At 37.4% G+C, this 13,771-nt stretch overlaps 1 long non-coding RNA gene across 1 annotated transcript; it reads right to left on the bottom strand.

The window, feature by feature from the left end:
* Nucleotides 1–10,729: 10,729 nt before the first annotated feature.
* On the bottom strand, nt 10,730–11,783 carry LOC131636374 (uncharacterized). The gene is made up of 2 exons (XR_009294080.1): nt 11,085–11,783; nt 10,730–10,958 (listed from the first exon to the last, which is right to left on the bottom strand). It is a non-coding gene; the product is annotated as an uncharacterized LOC131636374 (long non-coding RNA).
* Between the last annotated feature and the right edge of the window lie 1,988 nt (nt 11,784–13,771).

A 13,771-nucleotide genomic window follows, 5' to 3' on the forward strand; every position in this document is an offset into this window, starting at 1 on the left:
ATCCTGTGACATTTGACCTACAAGGAGGTTTTATATCAGTCATTCAGAGGATTGTACATATTCTACTAAGATTATATGGACCTCGATTCCGTGCTTTTGCATTGCATAACATCATTGCTTTATCCACTTCATTTATGGGGGATCCTAAAGCCTATTTCCAAGAAGAAAAAAAACAAAAGGAAAAAAGGAAATAGAAAAGCAGAAAAAAGAAAAGAAAATATACTCCATATAAAACAAAGCTTGGATTCCAAAAGAAAGAAGAAAATGGAAGTGTGTGAAAAGACTTTAGGATCTCTCATAAATGAAACATGCATTCATACTATCATGCATTTCATGGTTCTTTCAGAGACTTATGGGACCCTTTCTGCCAGATTTCAAGATCAACAACAGATTTGACTTCTCACCGCCACAAGCTCCTAGATCAACTATGGAACAACTCCGTGAGGTTTTTGACTGAAATGAGACCAGAAATGGGGATTAACATGAATCAATGTATGAAGGCTCTTCAAGTTTTTCTCTTAGACACGAAGAGTTGAGACAAGTTCCTTAGAAGCCAAATGCAAATGTTAATCTCACCTCAAGAGAAGGTCTTATGGATTCAAATGTCTGAAGCATAGTTGAGATTCCTATCACTCTTAAGAGGGAGATACATCATGAAAACAATTGGGAAATTGAAGTCTTAAAGTTTCCGATTAGTGGAATTGACAAAAGGCTCCACCTATTGAAAAGAAGGTTGAAGGCCATTAAAGGTCATGACTCCTTCGAGTTAGACATTGTGTATTTGTGCCTAGTGCCTGATATCAATAGCTATAAAGGTCATTTACTCTCACTCTGATTGGTTTGGATATTGAAGCTAAAAAGGTAATCATCTCCTGTACATGTGTGGAAGTTGCTTGGGGCTCCCGCACGAGGGATAAGCAAGATGTACTCTTATATTGAGCATTGCATCATTCGCATTGCTCGAATCCCTAAAGCAAGGCAAAAGTTTACGACTCATGGGTGACTTTGTTGGAGTTCTCTTTTGGAGTAATCTGAAGTGTTTGGAAATAACTGCAAAAAGTATTCAAGATCAATAAGTCCAGACGGAGTCAAGTCTCCTCAACAATGGCATTCATTTAGTTTCTTTATTGCATTCTCATTTGTAACATTTCATTGTTTGTTTAAGCATTGCTAGCATGTAAAAACTTGTTAATTTCTGAATGAAAATCATAATACATTGTTTATGTTTGTCTTGAAGCCACCCATTTGTTATCACTCATAAAATGTTTTTGGCATTACGATGCCAACTTTACTAATCCCTTGCTTAGGCAAAGAGCGGAGGGAGAATGATGAAAAACAAAAATGCAAAATCTCCAATTGTGTGCTTTTAAATAAAACCCTACTGAGGATGTACAGGCATTGTTTCGAATCCTCAAACACTGGATATATAAGGGAGATAGACCCTCGATAACCCCTTTGAGCCTTGAAGTATGAGTTTCTTTTTTAATCATAAAGACCCTTATTTTAACCTTGGGGCAGGGTTGTGTTCATTTAACTTGATTGAGTGTTCAAAACTCACCAAAAAGGTATGCATCTAAGGATACAACAATGGTTATCCTTCAAAAGGTTGAGGAATGTCAAAACCACAATGATTATCCTTATTTCATCAAAAGATCAAGAGATGACGATACCACAATGGTAATCCTTCATCAAATCAAAGGAGTGGGGCAGTCGCAATCACCTCCAACGAATCAAAGATAATGCGAGGTCACACGACTTGTTCAAAAAAAATAGCAAAAAATAAATAAAAAGAAAATGGCAAAAGAAGCACGAGAAAAAAAAAGGTGATGAAATTGCCAAGCGAGAACAAAGTCGTGTGATAATGAATCAGAAGAATAAAAGGTGAGCGACCGCCATGTCCGAAGAACCTCATTGATTCCTCAACCATTCCAAATTCCTTGTGAGGGATGAGCACTCGTGTCGAGTTAACTGAACATAGGATTGGAGAACATCACGAAGGGGGTGGGTACAAATAATTTTGAGCCTAACAATCTTTTGTTTTCTGAAAACCGTGAACCCGACCAAGTTACAACCCTTAAAAGTCCTAATTGAAGTAGGGTTTATTTTGAAAGTGCACTCCGATGAGATAGCGTTTAACTGACTCCCAATGAAGTGAGACTCATATCCATGTTGGTATCGTATGCTTGCTTTATCTTCCATATGCAAAAATCGAGGTTGTGTCAACTAGTGATCCATTCACGAGAGGTCGCAACCTCATTTCATAAACAGTTTTAAAACTTCAAGACTAACATAGGCTTTGCATTAGAATTATCATTCTTAGAATTAACATTCTTTTGCATACAAAACATCTGCTTAAACATCAAAGAAATTTCAAGATGAGAATCAGTGAGTAACTTGATCATGTCAAAGTACAAGAGACTTGAGAACTCCGAGGAGGAAAAGCTAATCATCTCAAATGTTGACCATCAAGGGGCAAGTTATCCAAAGAACTCCGTTGGGCATGAACAGTTAATGCTTTCCTTGATTACCTTGAGGGGAAGAGTTTGAAGACTCCGTTGAGCGTGGTAAAGTTGTTTCCATATTTGTTTGACTTCAAAACAATGGAAGCTTGAGGATTCTAGTAAGATGTACCTAATCAGGGGCAATTGAATCGAGGTTTGACCTCTCAAATTCAACATATTTGGGGCAATCACGTTGATAACTCTCTTCAAGCTTTGAACAATCTGGGGCAGTCATGTCGAGGAATATCTCTTGAGTTCGACCAATCTGGGGCAGTTACGTCGAGATTCGACAAATCTCTCCAAGGATCCTTTAGGGAAAATTCCTTCATGGGTCATGAAACTTGGGGGCACAATTTCATGAGTTATAGGAGTTCGCTTCTCCTAGAAAAGTCTCTCCCCAAGCATAGGAGTTTGTTTCTCCTGAGAGTTTATTCCATTCCTCAAGCATAGAAGTTTATTTCTCCTAGGAGTTGTCCTACTTCCCTAACCAAGGCTCGTTACCTGGATTTCTCATCCCTAACATGGTGAATCGAGGGAATCTCCTCAAGCTGAAAATCCTCCAAGCAGTGGCACATGGTGAGAAGTCAGAAATTATTCTTCAAGTCAAAGAAGGTGCATCTTACAAATCAAAGTCCAATATCTATTGGCATCTCTACAGAATCCTTAACACTAAGGGGATCCTCCCTGGTGTTTTCCTCATTAATGCCTTTATTTGGCACTCTGCATATAGTATCCATTACATATAACATTGCATCCTCAAAAGCGTAGCATATCCGTCAAAGCAGATCATTACGCCATAAAAAAATTCAAACATGCATACAAAGCATAAGCCAGATAATACAAATCAGCACTCAATCAAGACGACGATACTTCCCCACATAAAATACTGTCCTTACAAACTCCGATTGATATCTGCTACTACATTACAAATCTTCTCAAGCCACAGTGCCGATACCTGGTATCCTTAATCCCACAAAGCAGTCTCATTTTCTCTCTCCATCATGGATCGGATGCAATGTCTTTCTTCGTCAGAATCGTTGTCTCCGAGGTTATTTCCCGTATGTTGCGTGCAGATTAGAGCGTGAATGAGGGTGGGCATTCAACCCATCTCATTTTTCAATCGTTTGAATAACCATACTTGGTGTGTGGCAATTCGAACGATTGCCGCTCTTGAAGAGTTACACCCCTCCTTTGGCCTGAGGGATTAATGTAATTCTTATGCTTCGCAAGCATCGATATCTCCATAATTCCTAGTGGTTACTTCCATCTTCTTGTCAAGTCTAGTTGTCACTAGTCTTGTCGTGGTTATTTCCCGTGTGCTGCGTGCAAATCAGAGTGTGAATGAGGGTGGGCATTCAACCCATCTCATTTTTCAATCGTTTGAATAACTATACTTGGTGCGTGGTAATTCGAACGATTGCCACTCTTGAAGAGTTACACCCCGCCTTTGGCCTGAGGGATTAATGTAATTCTTATGCTTCACAAGCATCAACATCTTCGTGATTATGTCTTTTGATCGAGTCTAGTCATCACTAGTCTCCGTGGTCCCTTCCCCCGTATGGGAAAACTTTTCAGGTCCAACCCCCGTGTTGTGAATCCTTTGCCTTCCGACCTTCGAACCATTTCAAAGACCGGTTTCCAACCTGGCAAACCCTTTCAGAGCCCAGTTCCCAACCTGGAAAACCCTTTCAAAGCCCAGTTTCCAACCTGGCAAACCATTTCAGAACCAATTCCCTTCTCCAAACCTCGATGTTGAGTCATAGATCGCACGAGGTCTATTTCCTTTCTGTCCTGAAGATCGTACGAGATCCTCTCTTGTTGTCGAGTCGATGTTGAGTCGTAGATCGCACGAGGTCTATTTCCTTTCTGTCCTGAAGATCGTACGAGATCCTCTCCTATTGTCGAGTCGATGTTGAGTCATAGATCGCACGAGATCTTTCCCTTTCAGTCCTGAAGATCGTAAGAGGTCTTCTCCCGATGTTGAGTCGTAGATCGCACGAGGTCTATTTCCTTTCTGTCCTGAAGATCGTACGAGATCCTCTCCTGTTGTCGAGTCGATGTTGAGTCATAGATCGCACGAGGTCTATTTCCTTTCTGTCCTGAAGATCGTACGAGATCCTCTCCTGTTGTCGAGTCGATGTTGAGTCATAGATCGCACGAGATCTTTTCCTTTCAAGTCCTGAGGATCGTACGAGATCCTCTCCTGTTGTCGAGTCGATGTTGAGTCATAGATCGCACGAGATCTTTTCCTTTCAGTCTTGAAGATCGTACGAGATCTTCTCCCGATGTTGAGTCATAGATCGTACGAGATCTTTTTCCTTTCAGTCTTGAAGATCGTACGAGATCTTCTCCCGGTGTTGAGTCGTAGATCGCACGAAATCTTATCTTTTCAGTCATTGTTTCATACAACCATTCTCTTTGAGAACCTGTGACGGCACCGCTACCACGTTACATACTACCACCATTCAATTCCATTACTCACTGTAAATATCTCCACCAGAAAAACAAACTCTGTTTCCCCAGCAGATATCAAATATAAAAAAAAAAGATGATGAGGATATCATTTACACCATCTTCTCTTCAGGACAAATTTCTGGTACTTTGATATTTAATCTTCTTCTACCTCGAATGTTCGAAAGGCTAACGCCAATCTCACCTTCAGGTTTAAGACGATTAAATAGGGGCAGCTGTCATACCCCAAATTTGTCCTACCCTTATTTATATGGCTTGCCACTCATAAACATACATCCATTTAGGTCATACCATTGCATGCATCTATATCATTGGTCCTTGATCAGAAGAAGAGACTTGAAGCCTAATATGGGGTGTCATCATCTTGTCCAAGATCTTTTGAAATCAGGGTTTTCTCATTCTCAACTCAAGACATTGGTTAGAGGATACAAGCTTGTTGTTCATCTGGGCATCCTGAATTAGGGTTTCTTGACCAAAGTCAACGCAGTCGACTTTTTGGTCAAATACATTGATCAAGAGCTGATTTTATGAGGAGAAGTGGCATGATGATTGTGAGGATGTGTTTGTTTGACTGGATTTGACTGGAAAAGATTTAATCGGGAATTTCATCAATAGTCGGAAAAATTAAAACAGTTGACTTTTGGGTCAAAATCAGAAGAATTATTCAAAGATTGAATTTTGGTGGAAAATTAATCAAGAAAAGTCAAAGAATGGATAAAATCGGGAGTTCGACAAAAAGTTGCCAAAAATAGCAAAAAGACAAATTTCCAACACTTAAAAAATTTTTTGGCATTTCAAATCTTGATGAGCAGTCCACTTCAGCCCTAGTTTACACGTGGCAAATGAAATTTTTTGAAGAAAGTTCCAACATCAAAGTTGTTCCTCTCATGGAGGAGAACAACTTTGCAGTTGGACACTTTTTCATTTGAAGCTTGGTTGAAGAGTTAAAATGGTTTGAAGTTGCTGGAAAGTCATTTGAGCCAAGTCACAATTCAGGTCATGGGCCAGGTCAAGACCTGGCATTTCATCAAACATGTGGAATGCCAAATCTCAAGCCAATTTTAGAGCTCTACAAAGATGCTATGAGTGCAAAATTGGTGTGCACCTCTTCCTTGCCATCTCCTCTATCCATTGAAACAAGAATTGAGTGAATTGGATGAATATTGAATAAATGGCAAGCCCCCAAAGTCATCCCCTCACACTGGCCAGAATGCAGCATACGGCTGGGCACAAAATTCTGGGCACGCATGCATATCATCAAACACATGGTGGGCTAGATTCAGACTCAAATTTCTTCCTCCACAAGTCTCCATATTGAACAAGGCTGATTTAAAACTCTTCCCTGCCATGTCCTCTTTCAAACAAGCTATGGATCATGTCAAATGGACATGTAATGAGCATGATAGAGATACTCAAAGTCAGGCCCTGGTTAAGTCTCGTGCCTGGCCAAAGATAGGGGCCAGTCCAAGTCATGTGCGTGCAGTGGTGTCCCTATGAGTTCCAGGTCTTTTTTCTCCCACTTCCAGCCTTCATTCCAATGAATCTCCAACACAAAACCCCTTGTCCTCCATGCCCTCTTTTATTTGATCATAAAATAGAAGCAAATGATGGCCTATGGTTAGAGTTATAAGCACATAAAGTCACATACATGAGCATGATCCACTCAAAGGTGCTGCAGCATAACCATGCAAACACACAACATACTTCCACCATTTTCATGCAAAGCCTACCATATTATACACAATTGCCATATTACACATTACTGCATTACACACTACAGGTCCCACACCCATGATAAAACCCATGCACCCCATGCACTCTCACTATATAAACATGAACCCCTCACTCTCATACTCTTCACTTCCTTTTTCTTCTTTTTCAGTTTCTCTTCTCTCTCATTCCTAACCGTTCCTCTCTCCACTCTTCTCTCTTCTCTCCTTCACCTCCAACCACCATCTAACCACCACAACAAACTCTAACCACCACCACACACCACCTCATCACCACCATAACAACCACCATCTAACCACCACAAAAAACTCTAACCACCACCACACACCACCATCTTCATCAACCAACAACAACCTGCAACTTATCTTCATCACACTCAACCACCATAACAAAGCTCCACAACCACCTCTAACAACCATGTAACAAACTCCAATCACTATCTTCATCATCACCTTCTCCATCATCGAGCTCCTATCTTCCCCCATCATCAACATCAAACAAATGGAGATTCGTGAATTTGCTGCTCTGGAATCTGTACACAAGCTTCATACAACATCAAGAATCACGGATGAATTGAAAAGGAGCTAACGGAGTTTATTGTTCGTTTGCTTTGAATCAAGATCCGAACATGTAAGCTTCCTGAATCTTTCTCAGCATTTTAGATTACGTGTGTTAGTTCGTGCATCCGATGCGTACGCGTATGTGAATCAGCCGCAATTCTTGAATATTGTTTTCCGTTTGTGTGAGTTGATTGCTGTTAGAACGTCTTACGTGCTTAGTTAGATTCTGTGAAAGATTAGGATCACTGTGATATGCTTAGCGTTGGTTTTAAGACAGATTTAGTTATGTTAGGGTTTTGAAAGCATCCTCGGTTTCAAGGTTATAGGAGATATCAATGAAAACTAAGGTTATTTTCAAACTCAGCACGGAAAACTGAGTCAGGTGGCGGTGGTTTGATAATTTTCTGAGCGTTTGCATGGAGTCTCCGCCGCGGGTGAGGCCGGAGAAGACGACCGGAACAGTAGTTCCGGCGTCTGGTATCTCCTCTTCTCTTTCTTCCGATCGTACGCGTGGCGTGATGAGATTGGTTCATTCTTTTAGTTTGTTATTTTTTGTCTCTTGCTCAATGATTAGGAGCGTGAGGTGGCAAGGCGTGATAGGCTTCTGGTTCATTTTTTGTCCTATTATACTTAAAAAATTCCTTGACCAATTGATACTAGTCCATATTACATTACACATGCAATAAGAAAAAGAAAATAAAATGGAAATAGAATAAAAAAGCATTTGGGCCACAAGATTCTGGACCTAGTAACATTTTTGGATTACACCTCTTGAATGCTAACGCACCACCACGCAATGGGACTGGGCCCTAGCGCCCTCGCTCTTGCCACCCCCCATTTTAAGCACAGTTTTTTGCTTTAAATAATTTTAGTTCAAATGACAATTACTTGTGCACCCCCTTTGCTGTCAATAAAAAAACAAATAATAATAGTTTTCTTTTGTCTTCTTTTGCTCATTAATGGAAATTAAAAAAATGATAAAAATTGTTTTCTAACCAATTAGAATCTTAACAATCCATAAATTCCATTTTTAGATTTTTAATTGATTTTAATTGTTGAATTTCTTTAATCTCGATTGGTTGATAAACCATAAAAAATAAATAGTTTTAGTTTTAATCCAAAATAGTTTCTAACATGAATCAAAATGCCATTACTTGTGAATATATTTTCATAAATAGTTTAGATTTTAACTCCTTTTATTTTGTGAATATTTTTCGTATATTGTGAAATACCAAATATACCCTTGGTTCTTAAAGTTGATTTTTATCAACTCAATTGTTTTTTCTTCCCCTTTTCTATTAGGATTTTAATCCATAACATAGATTTTGAAATTAGGAATAGTTCCCCTTTTTTCATTCTTTTCTTTTACAACCATAAAACATCTAACAAATATTCAAATAAAATCCCATTAAAAAATACCAAGAAAACACTAAAAATCATTAATAAAAAAGTGAAAATCATTAAAAAGGGAATGGAAGCTTGAATCTCCCTTGCTTTAGGGAATCATTCGAGTGCTTGGATCTCCCTTGCTTTAGGGAACCATTCGGGCGTAAGTTCCCAAATTCTAAAAGACCAAACCAAAGAGTAACTCGAGTTTCCCTTGCCTTAGGGATTTCCTCGAAACACTCAAACTCTCTCTCTTCTCTCCTTTTCTTAAGGGCATTGTTATCTCCGCTCTATTGCATCCTAGGCTGTCCCCTTATGCAAGAGCGCGAGCGTTAACTCCGCCCAACTAAAAAACACAAAAACAAACAGAAAATCTTTTGCCGAACTACGGCGCTCTGATTCCTGAAAAGGATACGTAGGCATCAAGTCGCGGGGCTTGAATGAGCACAATTGTAAATAATTCCTTCTTTTCCCCGTATTTCTTTTTGCATGCATTCACATGTAGGCATAGATATAGTACACACCCTTTAGATAGAAACAAACATAGGTGGATATCATCGAGTACGATGGGCGTGAGGGGTGTGTAACTCGGTGAACTGACTTTTTAAAAGCAACAATGTTGCGGTGAGCATGAGTCGCCACCGACTTTTATTTTGTCCAATGTTAGGAAAGGTAAAAAGTACAGAAAAAGACCTTTTTGAAAGAAAACGGGCTCGGGGGGTAAGTTATGAAAAGGGAAGGTGCAAGCACCCTTTTCATCCGTAGTTATCTACGGGCTCTTAACTTGCTTAGCTCATGTTTGTTTGTTTTGAGTTGAAAAGGAGTATAAGGACTTTAGCGTAAATGCGTAGCCTTAGTTTTTTTGAAAGAATATTGAAAAGATGTTTTTATTGAGCTAGGCAGTTTAAGAGCACTACCCTAATTGATTGATCTTTTTCTGTAATTTTTAAAGTTCCCAGGACTATCCATACTATATAGAAGTAGGTAGTCCTTGTTTTATTGGACGTGTGGGTCATCGTAGGGTCATCGAGGTCGTTTGAAGGCAACAAATAGAGGTACCTTTAGCAAGTTCGAAGGGACGATCGTCACTTTTTCGTAGGCAACAATCGAGGGTCATCGAGGGACTTAGTGACGATTTTATATCGAGGGACCTTTGCTAATGAGTACCTCTACATTCGAGGGACACGACCTTATTTCTAAAGGCAACCAAGAGGGGCGTACCCTAAGGGTGAGTGAGTGCAAGTGTGTTGGATTCACATATTTGTTTATCTTGAATTATTAGTTAGCTAGCGATTTAATTTTAATCATACAATCCTAAACATACATCTAAACAGTTTAATATTATGCGAAAAATAAATTGCGGAAGAATAAAGGTTCCTACGCTATTACATGGCTTCGGGGAGGGGGTTACAATTTGCCGAATGGGGGGATAAAAAATATTATTACAAACCCAAACAATGAACACGATTATAATGTGTATAAAAATGAACAATCTTATGAATGTCCATGAAATAGTTCAAGTGCCTCAAGATCATGATACCTCGCAAAAACCAACCAAAAATTAGTACGGATATAGGAAAAAAATGATAAAGAAATATTAACAAATATTAGTCAAGATTAACTAAAAACGGTATTAAAATTTTAAAAGAAAATTAAAATTAAGTGATATATTTTGGTAATTTTATTTTGACTTAAATGACAAATCTAAAATAAATAAATTAATTTACTTAAATAAAATTAAACTAAGTAATGAAAATGAAAAAAAATAAAATAAAATAAATGTTACAAAAGCAAAGTTCAGTAAAGTTAGGAGCAAAATAAATATTAAGAACGTGGTGACTTTTCTTCAACGGAAACGTATCGGTTAAATAGAATGCGCACGTATATTAATTATTTTTGAAACAAAACAATTTTAATTTGTTTAAATTCCACAAGTGAGCAATATTATGTGAACAAGAGATTCAATTCTAAATTGGCCTTTTGGGCCCAAACCTCTAATTAAACCTAATGCTAAACATTAAAATAAAATATAAGAAACTTAAACTAACAAAAAGAAGGAAAAAAAATGGTTAGTGAGAATGAATGGAGTAAAATGCTGCATGCATCATTTGACAGTATGCTTCTCTTTTGACTTTTTCAAGGTATTCACATGAACCATTAGTATAGTAACAAGTGGCATAGGGATAAAAATAAAACACAACATCATCCACACATATACATCACGTGAAAGAGTAAATGGACCAAAACAACAACCAAGAACTCTCAGTTACTTCTCTTCTTTTAGAGACTCTTTTCCAAATTTTAGGTTCTGCCATTGAAGAAAAAATAACAACACATCTCACACAATATAATTGATTCATAAACAATAAAATCAAGATGCATACGAAAACACGAATCACTTGATTTTCACAAACGAGCCGAGGAAGAATGTTACCGGATGGGAGGAGTCGTGGTGGTCGTCCTGTGGTTGCTGATAGCTCGCGATTTGCGGCTGTTTGCAGGCGGTGTGCGGCTAGCGGAGATCGAAGCAGAGAGTTTCTCGCGGTGGAGCTTTGGTACGGTTTGCTTGCGGCAAAGATCCGTTTCTGTGGTGATGGTGGATCTACGTCTCTCAGCGGCGGCAGGTCCGATTGGATTCTCGATCTACTCTGGTTGTACGATTTGAATCGGCGGCGGAGGTTGTTGAGGAAGCGAGGTTTTGACCAATTTCTTCTTCTACTTCTTTTCTTTGATCTGTGAAACAAAAAGAAACAAAACAAATATCTACCATGGTTAATCATAAACAAAAATGAGATTAAGTGTATTTGAGAAAGATTTTGGTGACCACTCCCGAATGATGAACGGTTTTGATTGAAGATGGTGTTAGCATGGTTGGTGTTCATGGTGAGAGATTTCGATGAAGGTTATGTTTCAGGGTGATTGGTTTAGGTGACACAGGTTTGTGTTGTAAAAGTGTGTTTCATGGTGTATTGAAAAAGATAAGGTTTTTGTTTGCTGGGAAAATGGTTTTGTACGTGAAAGTGGTCGGGAAATTGTGAGATCAGTGGTTGGGATTTAGAAGTGATATTTGTACCGCCTCCCTTTCAGCTCTTAAGTGTTAATCGTTAGTCTTTATAATGTACGGATTTTAGACCTAAAGTTAAAAAAGGCAAAAATAAATAGAATAACAACTTTGATTGAAATTGATTGAAAAAATATTGAAATTGATTGAAAATTATTTCTTGTTCCGTAAGAGTTAAGACAACCAATATGCTAGAAATATCTATATTAAAACTTTTCTTTTTTTGGATTTTTAGTTATAGAATGCATAAAATTGTGACATAAATAAAAAATATTTTCTTTTAAAAACCTATTAATTAAAACACGAAATAAATAATAAAAATAATTAAAAATGCAATTTTTGGAATATTGAACAAATCTTTTTGAATATCTTTTTATCTTATGATTTTTTTGGATATTTTTTTAATATAAAGTGAATAAAGTAAAAAAAAAATTTCTTTTAAAATAATAAATAAATAAATACGAAAATAACATTTAAATATTGAAAAAACTTATTTTTTTTGTGATTTTTGAATATAAATGAAAATTAAATTAAAACTAAGGTAGAAACAAAATGAAAGGGAAAACTGTTAAAAGTGAGATTCGAACCCAACACCTTGCACTTGCAAATCTTATCTCCTTACCAATTGTGCTACATTATTTATTTGAAATAAAAAGCCAATTGAAAGTATATGAAGCATCGACCAGCATTTTCTAATTATTAAAATATAAGCAATTTAAAAGTAAACTACTATATTTTTTAAAACAGACTTTAAATCGAATATTTATAAAATTCAAGATGTCAATGTAAATGAACCCGAGATTTTATAAAATCCAATTTTTTGAAATAGTTTTTGAAATTTCGAAAAGTGTGGGCAAATTTTGGGGTATGACAGGGTGCTAACACCATCCCCTCGCGTAACCAACTCCCGTACCTTGATTCTCTGGTCGCAAGACCCTGTTCCTTCCTATGTAGGTTATCTGATATTCCTTTCCCTTATGGGATAAATATATTGGTGGCGACTCTGTTCATTTTTTCGCGAGCGTGCGACAGTAAGAAACTTAGATCCGAGAATAGGGATCCTCTCCATTTCTCAAAAGAAATGGAGGTGTCCATTACTATGATTTTGGTGTATAAATGTGCAATTAATGCTACCACTTTTAGAAATATGTGCATTTATATCTTTTATTTTCTTAAAACTATAGTAATGGACACCTCAATTTCTTTAAAGAAATGGAGAGGATCCTTACTATAGACCCGAAATCATGTTTAGTGTTTGTATGTGTGCATGGTATCAATTGGATCATAAGGAATCCCACCTAAAAGCTGACAAGCGTATACTTAGATATCTTCATGGGACATCCAAGTATGGGTTGTGGTATTCCAAAGGTAGTGATTATAGTTTAGTAGGTTTCTCTGATTGCGATTTTTCCAGTTGCAAATCAGATAGGAAAAGCACGAGTGGAACATGTCACGTGTTTTCAAATTCTTTAGTGAGCTGGCACAGCAAAATGAAAGTTTTTGTTGCGTTGTCAACTTGTCATACCCCAAAATTTGCCCACACTTTTCAAAAATTCGAAGCTATTTCAAAAAAATTGGATTTTATAAAATCTTGAGTTCATTTATATTGATATCCTGAATTTTATAAATATTCGATTTAAAGTCTATTTTAAAATATAGTAGTTTATTCTTAAATTGCTTATATTTTAATAAATAGAAAATGCTGACCGGTGCTTCATATACTTTCAATTGGCTTTTTATTTCAAATTTATAAAATAGCATAATTGGTAAGAATGAAAGGCTTGCAAACAGAAGGTCACAGGTTCAATTCCCGCTTGGTGCATTTCTAAGTTATTTTCAACTATTTTTTTTAATCTTTTTTTTGCACCTGGACGCACCTGGACACAAGTATGTCCAGGTTCTTAATCTTGATCATCAAGAAAGGTCCATGGGCCTTTGGGTTGGATCATTTCCTTTTTTAGGATTGATTTTAACCTAAATTCCAGTCTATAAATAGTGGCTTTCCACTCTCTTATTTTCATCAACAATTTTCTAATCAACAATCACCAACACCTTTTTCT

The sequence above is a fragment of the Vicia villosa genome, unplaced genomic scaffold (genome assembly GCF_029867415.1).
Source record: "Vicia villosa cultivar HV-30 ecotype Madison, WI unplaced genomic scaffold, Vvil1.0 ctg.001709F_1_1, whole genome shotgun sequence".
Taxonomy (NCBI): domain Eukaryota; kingdom Viridiplantae; phylum Streptophyta; class Magnoliopsida; order Fabales; family Fabaceae; genus Vicia; species Vicia villosa.